At 37.7% G+C, this 18,159-nt stretch overlaps 1 pseudogene; it reads right to left on the bottom strand.

Moving 5' to 3' along the window:
• Nucleotides 1-16,494: 16,494 nt before the first annotated feature.
• On the bottom strand, nucleotides 16,495-17,919 carry LOC122137389 (annotated as a pseudogene).
• Nucleotides 17,920-18,159: the final 240 nt, after the last annotated feature.

Raw genomic sequence — 18,159 nt, 5'->3', positions numbered from 1 at the left:
TGCTGCATACTGTAGCAACAAGCTAGAAACACTCAGTAACAACATGCTAAAACACTCTGAAAACATTAGTAACAAATGCAACAAATTCAAAAATATTCAGGATTCAGGACCTTAGTAACTGCATAGCAACTAGCTAAAAACATCCAGAACACCTCAGTTGCTGCATAGCAAACAAGCTAGAAACACTCAGTGCACCTTAGTAAACTGCATAGTAACAAGCTAAAAACACTTACCGAACACTTTAGTAACTACATAGCAACAAGCTTAAACACTCAGAACCACCTTAGTTGCCCATAGCAAAAAGCTAGAAAACACTTAAGACACCTTTAATAAACCCCTTAATTGTTGCATAGAAACAAACTAAAAACACTCATAGCACCTTAGCAACAAACTTACAGTAACAAAACAACTAAAAACTCTCAGAGAACTGTATAGCCACAAGCTAACAAACAACAACAACAACAACAAAAACTCTGGAAACCTTAGAATAACTGCATGAAAGCTAGCTAAAACACTGTAGAACACTTTAGCAAACTTCTATACCAACGAGCTACAAATCCCTCAGAACACCTTAGCAACCATAACAGCAACACCCTGACAACCACCCACTTTAGTAACTGTGAATGTGAGTTTTGCACAATAGGTGGCAAAAACCACTCATGTTTATTTTGAGAGAATGTATCAGTTTTTTAAATGAGTGTTTTTGATTTGTCCAGAGGAGTGAATGTTGCCTTTTCGGTAGTTGTTCAGACGACAAAAAAGCTGCCTCCGCTTGTTTGAGTTGACAGATGGATTCCCCTGCTTTTTTTTTTTTTTCCTTCCGTACATTCACTGAAGGTTAATGGCATTTGGTGGGCATCCGTGAATCCCTTGGCGTTCATCCCTCCAGCTCTCTAGGTGTCGTGCCGTCACCTGCTTCCTAACGCTCTGCTCCAGAGTTTCCGATGTGACACATTGATGAACCATCGTGTAGGTTTAGGTTCATGTCACCACCCAGCAGCGGCTGGTGATAGCGTCCATGACGAGACCACTTTTTGACACCCTTGAGCTCCTGTTACTTGCCTGCTCAGACTACTGTTAGCCCAAAATATCCACCCCGAACCAGCAGCATCTCATCAGTCTGTCCTGTTAGAGACCACACAGGAGGGTTTTTGAGTGGAAGCAGAAGACGGGATACAGATGAGTCTTGACTTATAGGAGTCCAAGGGTGACTCGCACAAAACCTGTCAAGCCTGTTCGTGCAGATGAATTTTTTTCATGGCAAAATCATAAAGAAATTGATGTTGTACTTAAGAAGGAACTGTTTTTAGGACCATATAAAATCTTATTTGCATTGCATTATTATTCATTAATTTTATGGAACTAAAAGAGGATTATTTTTTTATGTATTTGTTTTTATTAATAGAAAGTATATATAAGTATTTATAGCATTTATTATTATTATTATTATTATTATTATTATTATTATATTATTATTATTATTATTATTATTATTAATTATTACTATTATTATTATTATATTTTGGAATCAGTTATTCAATTTTTGAGGACAAACGAATAAATAGATATTTTTTTTTATAACTATTTATAATAGTGTTATTTCAAAAAAGCGGTAAAAATTAAATTTTTAATTAATAATTTAATGAAATAAAATTAATAATCCAAATTTATTAAAAAAAATTAAATGTAAGTGGTTTTTATTTATTAAATGAAAATTAATAAATTAAATGAAAAAAATAGATCATATTAATTTAATTTAAATATGCTAATTTGATTTAAAAAATAATTATAATGGTTAATTTAGTGTTATTTTAAAATCCTTAATATTTAATTGTAATTTAATCAATTTTGTAATAATATAATAATTGCATATTATTATTGTTATTATTATTATTATTATTATTATTATTATTATTATTATTATTATTATTATAAATGTTTTTGAAAGAAAAGTATTTATTATTATTATTTAGTTGCTTTATTTATTATTATTATTATTATTATTAACATAATAATAATAATAATAATAATGATCATGATAATGATGATGATATAAATAATAATAATATAATCATAATTAGAAGAAGAAGAAGAAAGAAGAAGAAAGAAGAAGAAGAAGAATATGGTTTTAATTATTTTATTAAAAAAAAATTATTACATTTAAATATTAATTAACATGTATAAGTGTCACTGATGATGAGTTATAAATTATAATATAATCAAAATAATAATGAATATACAATTGTTATAATAACATTGATATATTATAATTAATATTATTATTATTATTATATTATATTATAGTAATGTTTTATTTTTTTTATTAAAATAAGTTTTGTTTTTTGTTTTTTTTATGAAATTTTAGCAACTAAGAAAGACACAGGCACCAAGGCTGCATTTAAATAATAATTATAATGAATAATCATAATAATAATCATATGTAATTATTATAGCTTATTTTAAAATTATTCAATTTAATATTATTAAATGTGTAATTGTCATTGATGTTTGAGGATGAGATGATGATGATGATGATGATGACAACAATAATATTTATTTGTTATTATATTATATATGTTTGTTAATATTATTATTATACTTATTATTATATTATTATTATTATTATTGATGTTTTTTTTTTGGGGGGGGAAATAAAGTCTTTGTGTTAACCAAAAGCTGTATTTATTATAATTAAAAAATGTATAATATCATATTAATTGATGTAGATTTTGGGCTGCAATTTTGACCCGGGGACATTGTTATGCAGATTCACCTGAAGAGGCTTTCTAGAACGTCAGAGTTTATCTGTTTCATTAGCTATGCTGTTTAATATTATTTTTATATGCAAGAGAGAGTACAATGACTGCAAATGTGCGTTTTAACATCTAAAAAGAGAAAATATGACCTCTCCCGTTTGCAAGTGTGGGCGTTTCGGGCTTTTTTTGAACACACTGAGTTCAAATGCAAATCTCTCACAAGCTGGCCTACACACTTCATGCTGATGCACGCTAATATTATACTGTTTGGACTGGCTATGTAGTTTGTAGGAGGTGTGCCATTTTTGACTTTTAATTTTTGGAGCAAAAGCAATGATCAGGATGAACAGATTGAATCCATCCACACCAGCGGGCGTTATGGTTCCGGGGGCCCCCCATGAACATTAAGAAACTGAGTCATTCCGGTTTTGTATTTGTAGACGCATCGACTTCCGCATCTTGGGTTTGCACACCTTGCTGCAGGCAAGATCCCAGAAAAGCTTATTCAACATCTTATAGGAGGTTCCAATTTTAAAGAAGTTCTCTCAAGAAACTTAACGATGATCAAGTTGTGCTGCATGATAGAAAATCACCGTTAGTGACGTTAATCTTCATTAAACACAAGTGCAGGTAGCAAAACACTCAGTTAAATATGCTTTCATGATTCTCTCCCCCATTATGTGGTTACAAAGTTATATGTCTGTTTTTTATTTTATTTATTATACTATGATTATTACTTATTATGTATTTGTTTTTTTTTTTTTTTTTTTTTACTTGTGTACAAGTGTCGTGACAAATGTATAAATGCAGGACATGCTTAAGTTCACCAGTGACCAGAGGTTCCACAACATGAACCTGGAACAGCATCTTTAAAAAGTCAATTAAGTGAAAACTAACGATGGAGGAGGACATAATGTTCTCCGCTGAAAATCCAGTCTAATTATCCTTTTCTTAAGTTATGTTGGATGAGCTCACCCCTGCATGCAGAAACTTGTAGATTAACTTAAAGTTCCATTATCTCTCGATGGCGCCGCACACGGCTGCTTCATGCTTGGGCTCTCCAGTGTTGTATTGTTTTCTTTGTTTTTTTCTGTTTTTTTTTGTTTACAAAAAACACGATCCAGTTATCAGCAGGCGAATAACATGCTGAACATTCGTCCGAAACACACCCCAAGATCTTTTATCCCGGGCTTCAATTATTCAGACGTTTTACCTAAACGGTTGGTTGTCGCGGAGACAAGCGGCGCTGATTCAATCGCTTGCAGGACGCGGCAGACGGTGAAAGCGAGCTGTAAGCTCTGGTTCAGTCTCAGGAAGCGCGGATCTCGAATGCGTTTTGCCTTCCATCCATCGTGCGCAAATTCTACGCTCTTTACCCAACAAAACGGACCAACTCCCGTCTGCTCTTGGACAATAGGATTTCTCACACTCTGCTGCTTCTGTGTTTCACGGAAACCTGCCTGAATGATGCTATATTACCGGGCAGGCACGCTCCAGCTGCCGGACTGTTCAAGCTGTTTTAGCGCGGACCGAGACGCCGAATCAACAGGGAAATTGCGCGGCGGTGGGACATTGCTTTTACATCAATGAATGGTGGTGTACAGATGTAACTGTGTTAAAAATGAAGTTCTGCTCTCGATCTCGCTCGCGTGCCTCGTATTGTCAGGAAAGCTGCAAGCGTTCTATTCGCCGCCCTGCGGGAGTTTTCATTCGTTCATTTCCTGGTGAGTGTTTTACATTCCTCCCTCCGCAAGCGCACGTAAGCCTGGCTTGACAGAAAGAACTCCCTGATAAGATCACAGAGACAGAACAACAACACCCGGACTCCGTTTTAATCATAATCTTGGGGACTTTAATAATAAGCCAATCTTTCCGTGAACCAGAGAACAGAGTAACATTGGTTAAGATCACTGTTACACCACAATAAAGTGATGCATATCACTCTGTTCCACGAGCAGCCTTTGGGGCTGTCTGATCACTGTCTGGTTCATCCTTATACCAACCTACAGGCAGAAGAAACTTATATCTGCTAAACCTGTAGTAAGAACTGTGAAGAGATGGACCAGCAAAACAGAGCAAGATTTACAAGCTTGTTTTGACCTCATCTGATTGGAGTGTTTTTTTTTGAAGCTGCTACCAACGATCTGGACGAAACTCACAGAGACATGTGACATCCTATATTAGTTTTTGCCTGAGGATATATGCATTCCTTACCAGGACCTATTAACATTTTCAACAATGATAAGCCATGGTTATACCAGCAAAATCAGACATCTTTGTCAGTCCCAGAGAGGATGCCTACAGAAATGGGGACAGAGTCTTGTACAATCAGGCCAGGAAAACAATGAACAAAGAAGAGATCAGAGCGGCTAAAAAGACCTACGCTAAAAGAGTTGGAAGACCAGTTTACTTCCATTGTTTGACTCAACTTCAGTGTTGGAGAGGACTGAGAGCCAATCACTAACTACAAGACAACCATTCCCCGCACTTAGGCTAATCCACGGACTTGCTAACGACTCTGATGAGTTTTATTGTAGATTTGAAACCCCCAACATCCATTCTGACCATCTCTCGATACACTAACCGTTAATGCCTCTGCAGTCCCCCTCTCCACATCTACTGCGTCTTCAAATCTGTGAAGTTAATGTGGGCCAGGCAATGATCGTAGTAATATGATAGGGATTGCCTAATGAAAAGTCATGAAAGTGAAGCTGCCGTGCCGCCATATTGTTGATCCCTAGTGTGCGTAAACGTTCTATTGAATTAATAGGAAATTGTGTGTGATTTTAATTAGAAAACATCACATAAAAAGTCAGCGTTTATAAATCTGAAGTATTTCTGTACATTATTACAATGCAAAACACCTAGGCATGTAAAGGTTATTTTTTAAATGTCGGGAATTTCCTCTACTTATTAAAAACCTACGTTCATTACAGTCGCAAACATCATGAACATGATAAACATCAGACAGACATGACCTCAACGTATAAAACAAATGACAACGTGCTCATTCTGATATCTGAACTTATTCACAGAAATAAATGACTATATACAGTACGGGATTTAAAGACATAAAGCTTTATTTCCAAGATAGTAAGTTAAGCTTTTCATTTCATTAAAGAGCAACATTAACAACATAATTGTACTATTCATTGTAATATATTCAAATCCATTTCTGATTACTAATACGTTAATGTTTAATAATACCTGAATAATTATGTTTATATTTAATAATTCCATAAAGAATTAGGCTTTCTTTTGTGTTGGATGTTACCTGTGTCATCAGTGCGCAGCAGACACACCCACCTAAACGGTTTAAATATATCGCTTATACTGCCCAAAAGACCGTAAACACTGCAAATAACATCTAAAATAAACATTAATTTACATAGCCTATAACATAAAAACTAGTCCCGTTTGATTGATTTGCTTCTAATCGGGTGATTTTAGGTCAGCGGTTTGAATGTGACTCAATGGTGCTCTCTGCCGGTAGGGATTAGTAAGATGGCGGATCGAACACTTCCGGTGGCTTCACTGCCTGCTGGCAGTTTAGAACGCGATGAGCGATCCAGTCATATATAGATCAGTGGCGCCAGGTCTTCAGGAAGAACAAAAGAAGAAAAAACACCAGGCCCATATGGCGTTACACCAGCCTGTCTGAAAACCTGTGCTGACCAGCTGGCCCCCATCTTTCACAGATCTTAAACAGATCTTTGGAGTTGTGTGAAGTGCCTTCCTGCTTCAAACGCTCCACCATCATCCCCTTCCAAAGAAACCCCAGATTACAGGACTTAACGACCTACAGACTGTGGCTCTAACATCTGTCATCATGAAGTCGATTTGAAAAAAAACTGGTTCTGTCTTATCTGAAGGACATCACTGGACCCTTACTGGGCCCCCTGCAGTTTGCTTACTGAGCAAACAGGTCCGTGGATGATGCAATCAACATGGGATTGCAGTTCATCCTGCAACTCTGGACAAAAACAGGGACCTTATGTGAGGATCCTGTTTGTGGACTTTAGTTTGGCTTTCAACACCATTCATCCAACAGTCCTGCAGACCAAACTGACCCAGCACTCTGTTCTAGCTCTATCTGTCAGTGGATCACCAGCTTTCTGACAGATAGGCAAACAGCTAGTGAGACTGGGGAAATTCATGTCAAGCAGCCACTCTCACCAACACTGGTGCCCCTCAGGGATGTGTTCTCTCCCCACTGGCTCTTCTCGCTGTACACCAACGACTGCACCTCTAAAGACCCTTCTGTCAAGCTCCCTGAAGTTTGCAGACGAAACTACAGTGCATTGGTCTCATCCATAGACGGTGTCGAGTCTGCTTACAGACAAGAGGTTGAGCAGCTGGGCTGTCTGGTGGCAGTCTTAAACAACCTGGAGCTGAACACGCTCAAAACAGTGGAGATGATCGTGGTGGATACCATTGGCTTCCCCCTGCTGTCATTTATTGGCCAGTGAATGAAGGGGGCCAAGGGTTGATCGATTTGGCAGCCGAAGGTTTTAAAGATGGTCCAAAACTCATCACAGGAGCTACAAGAAGAAAGAAAAATGTAATGATTTTATGACCTTTTTTTAGAACCAAAATTGCTAAAAATTCGTTCCTCTTTTTCTGTTTCATCTTCCTGATCTTTCCCAACTGCCGATCAGCAGTCCGGTTCGAGGTTACCTTTGCTTGCTTCCCAGAAAGTTACCGCAACCAGAGGTTGAGGACATCATCAGGGGCATGAGATCCTACCACCTGTGCCCTTGATCCCTTCCATACAGCTCTGGTGCAAGCAAAATATTTCTTGTTAGCCGGCCTTTTATCACTATGATAAATAAACCAATCAATTCAGTCTGGTAACAGTACCATTGTTTTTAAAAACGGCTATAATCAGACCACTGCTCACGGACACCTACCCTGGCCCCTTCAAACTCTTGCTAATACTAGGGCCGATATACAACCTACTATTCCTTTCAACAGGTTTTGGAGAACAGAAAAGAAAGTAGTGCCAGAGCACTTCACGATCACATCCGCTGACAACAAACCTTTTTGAATAAGTTTCAGGTTGGTTTTCGTTCTCGCCGACAGCACAGAAAAGAAGGAAACAGTCCCTAAGTGAGTGTGAAAATGATGACCCTGCTAAGCCCGCTGATGCGGTGTTCACCATCACTTCTGTCCTCGGTACCTCTCTGTAGCTTTCACACCGTTGGACCACGGTATACTTCTTAATCGGCTGCACCACTCTATTGGTCTCAATAACACCGCCCTGCGCTGGTTTGAGTCATATCTGAATAGATCTGAATTTGTGGCCATGGGAAGCTCTAGGTCCGTTTGCGGCTGTTGATTCTTGGGGGGGGTTCCACAGGGCTCAGTTCTTGGACCTATTTTGTTCATTGTTTTATGTTACCCCTCGGCAAAGTCATGGTCGTTTGGGAATTTCGTTCCATTGTTCGCTGATGATACACGAATATACATCAAAACTGACACTCGTTCATCAACTTCATCAACAATTTTATCAACAGTCACTCCCTGTTTGGAGGAAATAAGGGGGATGACTCATAACTTTCCCCGCTGAAAGTTCAAAGACAGAAGTACCCTCATTGGGTTTCCCCCTCACAGATCGAATTTTCCAAAACCTGCATTACTTCTGGCCAGGACATTCCCATCATCTTTAGTCACCAATCTTGGTGTCAAGTTTGACCCTCATTAACCTTTGAGGCGCCATTAAAATTTTTGTAAAAATTTATCTCCCCCAGGAATTTACCACCCCGCCCCACATTACCCTAAGATGCTGAGAAACTCTTCCCCCTTGTTCCTAAAGATTGGATATTGAAGTTTTCATCGGGTTTCCCTAGCAAGAGCATCCAAAAACTCCAGCACAAAAAAAAACCCGTCCCGCGGGGATCCTGAGAGAGGCGAAATATGAACACATAACCCCAAATTTTCTTCGATTTTTGCATTGGTTCCATTTCCCCCCGGGATGAGTATAAAGCCCTTCCCCAACATCATGACCATGGAATGCCCCGTTCCCCTTCAAGAACCCTAACCCACGACTTCAGCACTTTCCCTCGCCCCACAAAACCCACCGGCTTGCCCCTAAGAAGTCCCGTAAAATTTGGGGGACAGAGCCTCTGGCCGCGGCCCCTGGTCGGAATGCTCTTCCTGAAATTGGGGTCCCAAACGACAAATGGTTTTAAAAAGGGGACTTAAAAAGTATTTTTTTAAAAAAAGTTTTTCAATGTTTAAAAATTTTTTCATGTTTTTTTTTTTTTATTTTTAGTTGGCGCGTTTTTTAACAATTTTAGATTTTTTTTTTTTTTTTTTTTTTTTTTTTTTTTTGTTTTTGTAGCATTTTTGGATTTTCTTTAAAAGTAAAGGTTTTATAAAAAAAATGTATTATTAATTTTTAAAAAACCTACTCTACCCTGGGTTTTAGGCCAGGGGTGTCATTTGGTGTTTTGTAAAAACTTTTGGGGTTCTCTCTTGATAGGCAACTGTTTTTAAGTCTACGTATGATAGAAATTTCTCAACCAAGAAAAAATTTAGGTTCATGCTAAATTTTTGGAAAAGGGTTTTTTAAATGATTAGACAGGAAAACAATAATTTTGCCTTGAAGAACCAGTTACAACTTCTTCTAGGAGATAATATTGTACTTAATAAAATTGTTAAAATTTTTTGGAAAAAAAAAGCGACCAAATTTTCACTGGTTAACACTTCTTCTAAAAAGGAAAACAGGGTGGAAAAATCAGGTGGTTTTTAGATCTTTAGGATGGTCGAGCGCTCAAGGGGGGGTTGAAAGGGTTTCCCCCCACTTTCCTGAAGCTTCGGACTAAATCTAAAAATTTAAAACTGTTTTGGGGAAGATGAACGGGGTTTTACGGGTTTGGAAGAAATGAGGGTGAGTTTTAATGAAAAATTTTTAAATTTTTTGGCTGCTAACCTTTAAGGGTTTTAAATGTGGCCCATTGACTTATCATCATTTTAAATATCTGTGGAAAAAATAGTTTTGTATGTGAAATAAATAATTGGGTAATCTTTTTGGTTCAAGTTGATTGGGAAACAATTTATTTGAAACTGTTTCTTTTTTAGGAACAATTGAGCCGTTCACAAAAATGGTCAAAATGTTTGTTATAGAGCCAAATTAAAAAAAATGTCTAAGTGCCCTTGCCCAAGGGTTTAAAAATTAAATTTTTTTTCCAGAAAATAATTTTTTTCTGTATTTTGGAAAACCAAGACTTCACAACCCAGTCCCAGTGTAACAGGTGCTCAGAATGGTGCGGAGCCTCAGATTTTTAGGCAGGATAGTTTTTTCGGGAAAAGTACAAAAGAGAACTCAAAATGGGGGGGAGAAGAGAAAAAGAATGGGCATTTTTTCGAAACTCTGAAAACCCCCCGCAAAAAGCTTCATCCCGTTCCACTTTCGAGGAGGAGGGAGTTTTGATGTTTTCCAGGGGAAGTTCACTTTTTTCCTCTCTTGGCCCTGGGCGCGACGTGTCTTTTAAACGTTCCTTCAAGCATTCTGTTGGTAAGGAAAATCGAAAACAATGGCTAGTGTGGGATTGCAAAGCTGCCGCATTTAACCCCCTGTTCGTGTGAGAAAACTCTGGTTTTTCCCAAAAGATTTTTATTAATTTGTGCAGTTTATCTACATGGATGTTTCCTCCCAGCAAATTAGACACGCTTTTTTGTCAGGCTTAAGCAGGTAGTAGACGATAGTTTGTGTAGGACTGTACAGCAGGAAATCCAAAAAGTCTGGGGCCAGGTTAAAAAAGGTTGGCTTTTTTTTTTGGGTATTGGGATCTGACATTTGGAATTTGAACTGAAAGGAAATTTTCGTGGTGGTGTGGTGTGTGTGTGTGTGTGTGGTGTGGTGTGTTGTGTGTGGGGTATATATAATTAAATTATATATAAATATTATATATATATATATATTAATATAATAATTTTTTTATTTGATCACGCATTTATAATCTTAATTTAAAAATTTAATAATCGTTCTTATCAACAGGTCAGATTTTTGAGGCTTTTCACATAAAAAAGGTTTTGAATCCCCCCGACACCCCCCCCCCCCCCAAAAGTATTTTTAATGCAAAAGGGAAAAAATTAGATTTCACTTTTTTTGCTTCACTCACAAAATTTTTGCACTCCTTAACAAACCCAAATTGTTTGAAAAAAGTTTGCTTTCCCCTGAAAGTTTTGGTTTTTCGATAGAAAAAATTTTGGTGAAGGGGATAAAAAACAAAAACCTTTTACATTTGCCAACAGAATTTTACATTTTTCTGAGAAATTTTGCATTATTTCAAAAAAATTTTGTTCCCCCTTTAAATGTTTTTCATATGCAAACTTTTAATATTAAGTGGGAGGAAAACTACAGCAAAGTTTTATGTTTGCCCGCAAAAAATGCTTTATTATTCATATTTTAGTGCTTTTGCAAAAAAAAACTTAAAGGAAAAGTTTGTGGAGAAATGCAAAATTTTTTTGGGAAAAAAGGGAAAATATTTAAAAAATATTCTGTGAGAGAAGCAAAACTTTTTTGAAAAAAAAAAAAAAAAAAAAAACTTTTTGGGGGAAAGCAATTTTTTCTCCCATTGATTTTTTTCCACCACAGACCCCCGGTTTTGGAGCTCCATATAATGCAAAAAAATTGCCAGTAATTTTTTTCTTTTTTTTTTTCTGCAGACATTAATGATAAAGAATCTCAAAAAAATTTTCCCAAAAAAACCACAATGAGCGTGTCCAAAGGCTTCGTTTCTGCAGCCGTTTCTTCCTGTGTTCGAAGGGTAGGGTTTAAAAGCACAAGTTATTAAAGACATCAAAAGCCCCAAATTTTCATCACAAGCCAATCTAAAAATAAAGCACTTCGATTTTTGGCTTCATTACCGCGATGTATTTTCCTGAGGAAGTGTGAGTGAATTGTGTGGTACTAAGAGTGGGGGGAAATAAATCAAATTTTAACTCTCGCAAGGCGCGGCAGATGCCCGGGGCGATGAGTAAAAACCGGGGGTCGGCGCCCCGAGAGAGAAGAGATAATTCCATCACATTATGACAGCCACTTCCCCTTCCTTTGGGTTTATCACTTTCGTTTCCTTTATCCGGAGTGTAGAGGCCGTCATAAGCCCATCACAATATTTCCCGCCCCCGTTTTTTTCCCGCAATGTAAAGGTTAAATGTGGCTTTTATGTCATTTTTTGAAGATCCAGAAACCTTTGGGAAGATTGAAATTTCGTAGAGACATGCAGGCTTTTTTTGATAAGGGAGGATGGGTTTTTACTCGAGATTTTTTTTATTTAAAGCCAAACTTTAAAAAATTTGAAGTCAGTTGGCTGAAAGGTGACTGCAAAAACCAGGTTTTCTTTTAAAAAAGGAAGAGGAAACACATCAAGCGAGGCCTGACCCTTCCCCCGACAGACTCGCTCAACGTAAACTGATGCTTTTTAAGACTCTTGATGTGTATTTTTTCTTTTTAAAAAGTGGAGTTTTTTTCCTGGGGTTCCCATGTTTTTTTAAGTTTAGGAAAGAACGTAGCATTTCAAATATCAACGTTTTAGGATTTAGTTCGTAATGCTGGGTGGATGCACAATTCAGTTACAGTGAAAGATGGTTTCGTAAAATTAATAAAACGACTATTTTAAAAATTATTTTCTAGCATTAGCCTTTTTTCAGTCTAAATATATTTTCCAATAATTCACTGCTGTACAGCCTGGTCAGCATTTTTTGAAATAAATATAAAATAAGTCTTTAATTATTTGAATATGAACGGAGAATGTTGCATTGCATAATGAGGGTTTTAACGAAGTTTTGTAATGATGTTTAAATAAATAATGTTTCATTTTAGTTGAAAAAAACAGAAGTTTGCCTTACATACTTTCTTGCAAATTAATTAGGGATTGTCCCCTTTTTTGAAACCCAAAAATTTCCCCCGGGAAAAAAAATTGTTTCTATATTTTTTTCTTGCTAAGTAAAATGGGTAAGAATACTGCTGACTTTTAAACCCAAAAGTTTGTTTCAAATTTCACTGATCTACACTGCAATGTGAAAAGCAGTACCAAAAACATTTCTTATAACCAACAAAACTATTCATATTGCCGTTTTTGTGCATGTTTTAAAAAGGCTCATGATTGAGCTGAGCTTTTATTTTTCTGTGTGCGGGGAGACGGGGTGTAAGTGGGGGGACAGGGTTGTTTAGTTAAAAAACGACTGCTTTTAAACTCTCCTACTGAAATGGCTTCGCCTTTTCTGCCAGACCCCCGCAGCCCGGTGTTGAAGGCAGTGGCGGGACTTGAGCGCCCGGGGCCCGATTGATAAGCAAGGGGGCATCTCCGCAACAATCCCCGACGGGTCGCCTCTGTTTGGGAGAGGCGAACACGGATTCCAAGTGTGTGTCTAGGCCCATATTTAGGGCTACTCAGTGGTACTACGATGAGGTTGTTTTTGATATTTCATTTCAAACAACTTAAATTTGGGGAAAAAATGTGTAGGGCTCTATTTTGGTGAATAAAATGTTTTGGGTCCCCGTTTTAGGAGCATTAAAAAGCAGCAAAAGTTTTTAAAAGGGTTTTCAATACAGTAAAAAACCAACCAACTGGTTATAAAGGACCGGACCAAAACCAATCTTAGCACAGGGATATTTTTTAGCAATAGCCCAAAAATGCATTTAGGGGTCAAAAATTTTTTCATTTTTCTTTTATGCCCCAAAAATTATTAGGATTTTAAATAAAGAAAGTTCCGTGAGGGTATTTGTAAAAAACCTACTGTAAATTTCAGAATAGCAGCTATGAATTATTAGCAATTTAAGGTGATTTTTTCTATTTTGATTTTTTTTTGTATTTCAGTATGAAAATTTGGGGTTTTATTTATATATATATATTATATATATATATACAGGGACTCAATAAATTGAAGTCGGGGAAGTTAAATTCAATGCACAGAGAAGTGTTTTAAATCTAGTTTTAAAAGAAGTAGTTTTTTTCTTTAAATTTGATGATTTTGGCTCACATTTAACAAAAACCCACCAATTCACCATCTCAACAAATTAGAATACTTCATAAGACCAATAAAAAAAAAAAAAAAAATAATAAATAAAAAAAAAAAATCACTTTTTTAGTGATTTGTTGGCCTTCTGGAACGTATGTTCATTTACTGTACATGTACTCAATACTTGGTAGGGGCTCCTTTTGCTTTAATTACTGCCTCAATTCGGTGTGGTATGGAGGTGGTATGGAAGCCCAGGTTTCTTTGACAGTGGCCTTCAGCTCATCTGCATTTTTTGGTCTCTTGTTTCTCATTTCCCTCTTGACAATACCCCATAGATTCTCTGTGGGGTTCAGGTCTGGTGATTTTGTGGCCAGTCAAGCACACCAACACCATGGTCATTTAACCAACTTTTGGTGTTTTTGTCCGTATGGGCAGGTGCCAAAAGCCTGCTGGAAAATGAAATCAGCATCTTCAAGAAGCTGGTCAGCAGAAGGAAGCATGAAGTGCCCCAAAATTTATTGGTAAACGGGTGCAGTGACTTTGGTTTAAAAAAAAAACAGAATGGACCAACAGCAGCAGATGACATTACACTCTGTGAACAGCCAGCTTCTTTGGCAATGAATATCTGTGGCTTACCCTCCTTGTGAAGGGTTTCAGTGATTGTCTTCTGGACAACTGTCAGATCAGCAGTCTTCTCCATGATTGTGTAGCCTAGTGAACCAAACTGAGAGACTATTTTGAAGGCTCAGGAAACCTTTGAAAGTGTTTTGAGTTGATTAGCTGATCGGCATGTCACCATATTCTAATTTGTTGAATTGAATTGGTGGGTTTTTGGTAAATGTGAACCAAAATCATCACAATTAAAGGAACCAAAGGCTTAAACTACTTCAGTATGTGTGCATTGAATTTATTTAATACACAAGTTTCACGATTTGAGTTGAATTACTGAAATAAATGAACTTTTCCATGACATTCTAATTCATTGAGATACACCTTTTATTATGTGTGTGTGTGTGTTTGTGTTATGCGGCCTATAGATCACATTATCATTACATTTTTCAGTGTACTAAATATAGTATACTAATTTATTGTTCTTGGTCCAACAAGTTTTAGTATGTTCTTTTAATACAAATTAGGATGAGTTTTTCCATTTATTCTGAAATTGTTCCTCTTTGTTCCTCCAAGTAACTTTGAATAAAAGCCTGTGCTAAATGCATAAATGTAAAATATAAAAGTAAGATTGCATAAACATATAAAAGCATAGGAGAACGTTATTAAAATTGAATATTAATACAAATAAATCACTAGTTATGATCTCTTATAAATGTTGTGGTATTAATAGAATATTAATGAACTGCATTATTGTATTTTAAGTGGCATTTGGCATTGTCAGTGGTAAACGTAGCCAAAGAATGTAGATTTTACTGCTGCTGACGTGCATTTTATCATAATTGTTCATCAGCATTTCCTCACACCACACACAAATACTTCATTAATATCATAATATTATTTCCAGTCCATAATGGTGAAAGCCAGTAGAAGAAAACTATTACTACGAGAGTAAGTCTCAACTTCATCAGTGTCCACATTCATTAATGTGGTTATTAAAGATGTCTGTTGTTTTGGCAAGCTTCGAGTTGTGAATTTTCTGAGCTATCACACATGGATGAATCCGTATAGTGATTATTTTAAAGTGTTAAAGCCTTACAAGTTAGGGTACCAAAACAATAGTGTGCTAGTGTCAGGTTGCAGGTCCTAATGGATATATACACAAAATAGACATTCAGTTCCTTCGGGTTTCATTAAGTCTTTGAATTTGCTAGAAAAGAAAGAATAATTAAATTTTGTTTGCATATAACTACAATATACTATTGAAATATACATGTCTATATATTACAGTTATGCATGTCTTCATTCAGACTGAGAAGCCACTGTAAAAAATGAGTAGTTTAGTTGTCATATATTACATGCTTGTACACCAGCAAAATAAAATGCAAATCTATGATTTCCATCGCAATTTCAGTGAAACAAATAGACAGCCATTCCTTCCCCAGGATGCCACCATGCAGTGTTTGTCATGAACGCAAAACAGAACATATCACATATTTGGGGAGAGTTAACCATTCGTCGCTTACCACTGAAATACTAAGAAACATAAAAAACACAGTCATAGAACAAATGTATCACTTTTCAAAGAAAAAAATATATTGGGGGTAAAAAAAATCATGTCACTCTACCCCTTCGGTTTCTCATCGGCAAAGCATTCCTAGGGTGCTTTCGGCGCTCTGGTTTAGTGTTAGTCAGTGGTTCTTGTAAAAGTCATTATTTTTTTCTCTTTTTTTTAGTGGTTCATCTACAATAATCACGTTTCAGATCAAGGTTTTTTTTTTTTTTGGAGGTGATGTGGGAATAGGGGAACTCTCCGCAGTGTTGCTTAAACACAGCACATTAAAAGCAAGATAGAACAAACATTTGGGCACCGAAGTTTTATATACATTAGATCTCATGTATTCTGTAGCGCTGGGCATCCATTTTAATGCATCTTTAGCATTACAACTTATTCCTCAACCATGCGGGCAAATCGCTTGTAATCCCTCTTTCCATCGTCTTTTTGCCTGTCCAATGTAGGCTACTGCAGGTATTTTGTTTCATTGTCAAGAGCAAACTGATGGACGAAAGTATGAACTAGGACAACAAAGCTTTCAGAGACAACAGGAACAAAAGGGAGAAAGAGAACAGCCAATACTTTAATGGTGGATGCGGAGCCTCTTTAGACAATACTCTCTCGGTCTGATTTGGGGCTTTTTGGAGCACTTTTTTTTTCTTTTCTGGTTGGTGCTGTAGAAGGTTCCAGATTGTCCAGAAGATCCGGGGCTGATTTTGTATCCATTTGGTCTGACGAGAGTTGCGTCGGGACATGGTTCCCAAAGGACCGGCCGTTGAGACTCTGCTTATTGCGAAGCAAGTCATTTTTTCGCTCAGCTCCACCCTCCGGAAACTTGGTTTGGAGATGTTCTCCTTCTCTTCAGGGGATTGCTGGTGATCTGCCGGCTGTTGTAGGATTTTAGCCGATCCGAGAGGGACTTACTGGAGATAATGGAGGATTTGTCATTATCTGAAAGACAGCACCTGGGAATGCTTTCGATGAGAGGATCGCCGAAAGAGAGGAACTTTCCAGAGCCGCAAGTCCTTTGGTGTTGAAGATATTGGTTTGAACCTGTGACGGAGAGTCCACACATCCTCCAAATCGCCGCTTCTTCAGTCGCTTAAGGTCCTTCCCGGTTAGAGAGGTCGGAAGGTGGCACTCCAACTTCGGGAGCTGGACCCTTTGAAGTGTTTGAAACCAGTCCCACAGCGGCCTGGCTCGACAGTCGCAAATCCACTGGTTTCCGCGCTTTGAGCCGTGAGGGTACTGGAGGGACACCAGCGGGTTCATGGCCTCTCTCTGTCAACATCGTGGAGGTTGTTGAAAAAGAGAAACAAAGTGGTCAGCTTGCCCCAGGTCATTAAAAAAGCCCGCTGTTGCACGGTATAATGCGGTTCTGGTGCAGGAGCAAACGGTCAAGGTTAATGAGACTCGCGCAGCATGTGTCGGGGCTCACCACTTGATCTTGTTGTTATGTAAGAATAGGTAGGTGAGGTTAGCCAGGTCCAGGAAAGTGTCATCGTGCAGTGCCAGAAGGTTATTATCCTGCAGGTAGAGATACTGAGAGCCGAGAAAGAGTCCTCGGAAAACTCCCCACCGGGGAGCTCGGACAGCCCGCACCTGTGCAGTGTAAAGGTATGCAAGCTTGGTCAGACCCGAAGCGCAAGTGGGACTGATGATACGAAGGTTGCTGTTATGCGCCGATGTCTAATTCTTCCAGTCTTTCCAGACCATAAAAGGCCCCCGCCTCGATATGGCTGATGTTATTTGAGTACATCCCCAGGGGCGGTGAGGTTACGCACTGAACTGAAGCTGGTCGATCGGACCACTGTCAGTTTGTTGCTCTGGAGGAATATTCGCTGGAGTATGGACCGGGGATCTCAGTGGGAATGGAGAACAGACCCTGCTGTTGACAGGCCACGGTTGGCCTCGGCTCTCGCTGTAGCACCACGCGCCAGCCGGGCAGCCATTCATCACTGGCACCAGGTTAAGCCATAACACCAGGCAGAGTAGGCGACCACCTGTTGAGAGAAGAGACAAAAAGCCAAGGGGTCAGCTCAAGGTCAAGACAGCAGCTACTTTATTTTGCAGGAAAGACATGATTTCATGTTTGCAATTTTAAATAAGCTGGAAAATGGGAATGTGTAACTGCGATAATGTAACACTTTTTTTTTTTAATCAGCCAGGATTCATTAAATTGATTAAAAGCAACAGTAATGTTATGAAATATTATATTTTAAAGGAACAATTTAACAGTCTAAATACAGTTGGCATAAGTAAAAAGCCAGA

Source organism: Cyprinus carpio, chromosome B5 (assembly GCF_018340385.1).
Source record: "Cyprinus carpio isolate SPL01 chromosome B5, ASM1834038v1, whole genome shotgun sequence".
Lineage (NCBI taxonomy): Eukaryota > Metazoa > Chordata > Actinopteri > Cypriniformes > Cyprinidae > Cyprinus > Cyprinus carpio.
This window is presented reverse-complemented; position numbering and strand designations above follow the sequence as displayed.